This window comes from Salvelinus sp. IW2-2015, linkage group LG20 (genome assembly GCF_002910315.2).
Source record: "Salvelinus sp. IW2-2015 linkage group LG20, ASM291031v2, whole genome shotgun sequence".
In the NCBI taxonomy this organism is placed as follows: Eukaryota; Metazoa; Chordata; class Actinopteri; order Salmoniformes; family Salmonidae; genus Salvelinus; species Salvelinus sp. IW2-2015.
Genome location: NC_036860.1, coordinates 28024637 through 28031077, shown reverse-complemented (window position 1 = coordinate 28031077; position 6441 = coordinate 28024637).

Below are 6441 nucleotides of genomic sequence, written 5' to 3'. Positions count from 1 at the left end.
GTAGCTCAGGACTGAGGGTAGCTCAGGATCGTGAGGGTAGCTCAGGACTGAGGGGTACTGAAGGGCAGCTCGGGACAGAGGGCAGCTCCGGACAGAGGGGCAGCTCCGGACAGAGGGGCAGCTCCGGACAGAGGGGCAGCTCCGGACTGAGGGGCAGCTCAGGATGAGGGGTAGCTCAGGACTGACTGGCAGCTCCTGACTGGCGGGGCGGTCTGGCGGCTCCTGACTGGCGGGCGGCTCTGGCGGCTCCTGACTGACGGGGCGGCTCTGGCGGCTCCTGACTGACGGGCGGCTTGGCGCTCCTGACTGACGGGCGGCTCTGGCGGCTCCTGACTGAGGGCAGGTCTGACGGCGCTGGACAGACGGGCGGCTCAGGGGCGCTGGACAGACGGGCGGCTCAGGCGGCGCTGGACAGACGGGCGGCTTCAGGGCGGCGCTGGCAGATGGGCGGCTCCTGGGGCTCGGACACGGGCGGCTCTGCGACGCTGGACAGATGCGGCTCAGCGGCGCTGGACAGACTGGAGACTCTGGCCTGCTGAGCGCCAGTAGGCCTGGTCGTGTTGCCGGAACTGGTTGGTACCCGGGCTGGGGACAGCGCACCTCTGGGCGAGTGAGGGGAGCAGGAACAGGGAGTACTGGACCCTGGAGACGCACTGGATCCCTGGTGCGTGGTACCGCACTGGTGGTTACCCGCGGGCTGAGGAACAACACACCCAGGGCGAGTGAGGGGAGAGGAACAGGGCGTACAGGGCTCTGGGAGACGCACAGAAGCCTGGTGCGTGGTGTTGGCAACTGGTGGTACTGGACTGGTGCGAGGGGACTGCACAGGCGGACTGGTGCGTGGAGAAGGCAACCGGATAGACCGGACCGCGGAGCCTTTATTTTTTCCTGAGTTCCCTGTTTGTCTTGAAACTCCTGAGTCACAGATTTCCCAGCTCTGGAGAAAAAATTGTTTTGAGCGCGGCAGAAATCAAATGCTTGAATGCCCAGCATGGTCCATATGTTGAATGTTTATTCATTTTAAGCCTTGGACAAAAGAAGACGCCTAAACCCAGACTTGGGACTACACATGCCACTCAACCTGAATATTCAGGCTAAGTGATTGCTTTGCAATGCTTGCAGTTAGCCACTGATTTTCCAACATTCGTTTTGTTGAATTTTGCAATTCCCAACTATTGTGTAATGTTAGGTCCAATGGACGATGAGCAGCGATATGTTTATCTATAATTTCTCCTTCATTATTTCTCTTCAATATGACAAGATTAAAAAGGATTGCCAGTAGTTGTGGACTTACTCATGAGATGACTGTAGCTTGCTAGCTAAGATTTTGAAAGTTTAGAATGTTGAACATGATCAGTCCATATCAAGTGACGGTAGACTATAACTGATTTGGACGTTGTTTTAATCTGTGGCCAATGTCCTTGAGCATTCTTGATTGGAACAAACTTCTAATGTAACTCTATGGTAGCACCAAGGGGCTTTGAATATTTTAGCTCTACCCGTAGTTTGCGATGGACGTAGTTGTCTCCCATGAGTGACAGAACATGAACCCAATCATGCGAAACTAAATACATTCACCAACCCTATGCTCTGTAATTTTCCGCTGGCTGCCCGACCTCCATCAGAAGCAACTGGAGCTAGGTGAAACACCTGCATTTTGTACTGCCATACTCACTTAAAGCAAAAACGAGACCATGTTTGTATGCGGCTTTAATAACGCAATGATTTTTTTTAATGTGGGACTCTTGAATACGGTCGCCACTGGAAATTACAATTAATTTATTCAGAGTATTGAGTCTCAATCCTTGAGTCTCAAAATACACTCTCTCACACTTTTAGCTCAGTGTATCTTTCAGCATCGTTGTCCAGGTCCTCTTCAGTACTTTTTGGAGATGTGAGAAAAGACTGTCTGAGCTGAGACAGAAAATTTGAAGACTTCCTTAAAATGAGAATGGACCAAGATCTCCACTAGAGGTGGGTTGAAAAAATACTGAAATATACTTGTATGTTTTGTAAGAACAAAAAGCTGTAAACACCAATGAGATATAGCCTTTCTTTCAATTGTGTCATATGGTAATTGCAATCACTATCCCATCTCTTTTGTGAATGTGTTTTTGGTGCCTGTTAGTAAAAACCCCTCAGTCCGGAGCTGCCCCTCAGTCCTTCCTCGAGAGTCACCGAGGAGGACCAAGGCACTGTTTCCCAAGCCCATGCATCTAGGCAGGGCTGGGCTACAGCCASCGGAACGGCAACACCGGATCAGCACAAGGAGCTGTTTGTATTGCGGGACTTTTGGTCATTTTGTGTCCTCGTGCCCAGTAAAAAAACAGGCTCACCGGTAGGAGCGAGTACTCTGGTGGGCCATATGGGAAACTTTGCTTCCCTTACTCACACCCCATTCTGCTGTGGAGAAACTAGTCCAAATCTCTCGGGAACATGCGTTCATTGTGTGGGCCGACCACAAAAACCTGGAGTATCTCYGCACCGCCAAGCGCCTCAAATCCAGGCAGGCGAGATAAGCCCTGCTGTTTACCCGGTTCAACTTYTCCCTCTCCTACTGACCAGGGTCCAAGAACGCCAAGCCGGATGCCCTGTCTTGCCGCTATAACCCCACCGCTACCACCCCGGAGCCCAAGACCATCCTTCCCACCTCGTGCCTAGCGACAGCACTCAGCTAAGGGAAACAGGTCCCGGAGGCGCAGCAGTCCTAGCCGAACCCTGGGTGGAGGCCAGATAACCGGATGTTCGTGCCTGATGCTGTCTGCTCCACGGTCCTGGAGTGGGCCCATTCCTCCAGGCTTGCCTACCACCCGGGCTACCGGYAGACGCTGGCCTTCGTGTGACAATGCTTTTGGTGGCCTACCATGGTTCCGGGTGTCGCCGCCTTTGTCGCCACCTGCACGGTCTGTGCATGGAACAAGACCCCTTGACAAACTCCAGCTGGCCTCCTCCAACCTCTGCCGATCCCTCATYGCCCCTGATCTCACATCTCCCTCGATTTTATCAAGCAACACCGCCATCCTCACCGCCCACTTCATTCCTCTCCCCAAGTTACCCTCTGCCAAGGAGACGGCCCAGCTCATGGTGCAGCACATCTTCCGGATCCATGGACTGCCCGTGGACATGGTCTCCAACCGCAGCCCTCAGTTCTTATCCTGGTTYTGGAAGGCGTTCTGCACCCTCATTGGTTGTCGGCCAGCCTGTCTACCGGGTTCCAACCCCATGTCTAACAGACAGTCGTAGCGAACCAATCAGGACCTCGAGACCACCCTGTGCTGCTTGGTCTCCGCCAACCCCACCACYTTGAGCCAGYAGTTGGTGTGGTGAAATACGCCCACAACACCCTTCCCTGCTCTGCCACRGGCCTATCACCGTTTGAGTGTTCCCTGGGGTATGAGCCCCCACTCTTCCCGGAGCAGGAAGAGGAGGTCGGCATACCTTCTGCCCAGCTGTTTGTCCGCCACTGTTGTCGTACCTGGAGGAGAGCCTGGTCGGTCTTCATCAAGACTACCTCCAGGTATCGACGACAAGCGGTTCTCCATCGGACCACGGCACCCCGGTATCGTCTTGGGCAGAAGGTATGGSTAACCACCCAGGATCTGMCCCTCTGGGTGGAATCCCGCAAACCCTCCCCCCGATTTATCRGCCCGTTCCCCATCTCCAAGATCATTAGCCCCTCTGCTGTTCATCTTCTGTTGCCCTGTATCCTTCGTATACATCCCACCTTTCATGTGTCCAGAGTCAAACCCTTGTCTCACAGCCCTTTGTCTCTCGTTTCCAAGGCAGGCAGGTATTTATTGACCCCTGCCTGCCTTGACCTGTCTATTGCCTACCCCTGTTGGAATATTAAACTATTGTTTATTTGACGTGGTCTGCATCTGGGTCTTACCTTCATACCTGATAGTTGGAATGTGAACTTACCCCAATCTGAGGTCCTGAGTGGCTTTGGAGCAGGTTTTCATTAAGTATCTCTCTGTACTTTGCTCCGTTCAACTTTCCCTCGATCCTGACTAGTCTCCCAGTCCCTGCCGCTGAAAAATATCCTCATAGCATGATGCTGCCACCACCATGCTTCACCATAGGGATGGTGCCAGGTGTCTTCCAGACGTGACGCTTGGCAAATCTTGGTTGCATCAGACCAGTTTCTCATGGTCTGAGAGTCTTTAGGTGCCTTATAGATAACTCCAAGCGGCCTGTCATGTGCCTTTTTACTGAGGAGTGCCTTCCATMTGGCCACTTTACCATAAAAGCCTGATTGGTGGAGTGCTGCAGAGATAGTTGTCCTTCTGGAAGGTTCTCCCATCTCCACAGAGGAACTCTGGCGCTCTGTTAGATTGACTATTGGGTTCTTGTTCACCTCCCTGACCAAGGCCCTTCTCCCCCGATTGCTCAGTTTATCCAGGCATCCAGCTCTAGGAAGAGTCTTGGTGGTACCAAACTTCTTCCATTTAAGAATGACGGAGGCCACTGTGTTCTTGGGGACCTTCAATGCTGCAGAAATGTGGAAAAAGTCAAGGGGTCTGAATACTTTCTGAATGCACTGTATGCATTCATACCTGCATTCATGTTTATNCTGGAGACTTTGGCATAATCTTTTTTAATGCGCGTTAACAGCAACTGGGAACTCGGAGCTGCGAAATATCTGACTTCCGACTTAAGTGCATTCAAGGACAAAAAGAAAGGCAGCTCTAGCGGCGCAGAAATATGACAAACTGATTTGTTGTAAAGGTGGCATCCTATGACGGTGCTACGTTGAAAGTCACTGAGCCCTTCAGTACTGCCAATGTTTGTCTCTGGCGATTGCAAGGCTGTGTGCTCGATTTTATACACCTGTCAGCAAAGGGTGTGGCTGAAATAGCCAAATCCACTAATTTGAAGGGGTGTCCATATACTTTTGTCCATCAACTGATAACTACCATACTTGTCTCTGTAGTTTTCACAAGCTCTTAGTAAAAAAAGGTAAATTCATCATTTGGTTGTCCTAATTGAGTTACAATTACTTAAATTTTTTATTTATTTGAGTAGTTCTTCAACATCAGCCGATAAATCAGTGGAGCCATTTAGTGTTACCTAACTACATTTTATGAGTAATTTATAATGTTTTAATTATCATGTAATTGTTTATAGTGGCACATTCAGTCCAGCTTTAAATGACGTTCAGTTTATAAAGGCTTCATAAAGCCTTCATAAGCACTACATTAATGTATTACAAAGCATCTATAACCGTATGTCATGCTTTATAAAGGGTTCATAAATGTGGCTTAACTGTGTGACATAATCACCAATGTCAAAAGTGACATAACCCACTTATGTTAAATATGACATAAACATGTGCTTTATAAAGGGTGACATGTTGTGATGAAGGATGGCACACGCACTAAAGTGAAGTCATTTATAGTCACATTAAACCTAATCTCATTCCGAGACAATTCCGCCCAAATGCACGGAAGATCTGGTGCACCAACACATCAAACTATTTAGGACTTTGTGGCTGTCCTTAATAAATCAGCAGAATGTTAGTAACCTATGTAATCTCCTGTAATACTTTGTTTGAAGTGAGACACCTTCGGTCACTTATAACACATCCATAAAGACACTATATCGCATGATGCTGTACTTACTTTAAATTCAGACCCCTTATGAATGTCAAAACGCATACATAAATGCGTTATCATATAAAGTCAGACACCTTTGGTCATTATGATGTAAACACAAATGTATTAACACTTGGAATTATCACTAAGAGCTAACAAGAATAAACATTAAAGACATGTTTAAACCATACATTTCCTTTGATTTTTACATTTTCACAACAATACAAATACATGAAGTTTCAAAAAGTTCAGCAATGTCATTACATTGAACATTACACAGGGCTGTGAATAGTGTAACTTTTCCCTGAGCTGGCGGACGAATGTTCTTGCCTCTCTGCCTGCTGGAGGTACTGCGTGTTGGTTCCAACCTTAAAAGTAACAACAAAGAAAGTTAGCAGGTCTGTTAGGAAATGCCTTTGTCACACCATCTGGATAGGGGCATTTTTGTGCTGCCCAGAAATACTCTAAATGGGGAGATGGGGAAACTCCATTAGATTCATATTATTATATTCCTCTTTCATTTACAAATTTTATGATGTGAATGACACGAGGCTGTATATGACACGAGGCTGTATATATATTCATTTTTATTTTGCTGAGCGTGCTAGCTATCTAGCTAGCAATTTCTATGAAGTCACCAAAATTATTTGAATTAAAGATTGAGTTAGCTATGTAATCTAACGCAACACTTAACTACCTCAAACTAATTTAAATTACAATAAATAAAGGTTAACTTACTTGTTTTTTTTCTGTCCAGTGGCACTACAAGTGGGCATTTGATTTGCAAACTGTGATGAGTGTAGGGCATGCACACTGAATTAAAGGGCAACTACACTCAAGAACCAAG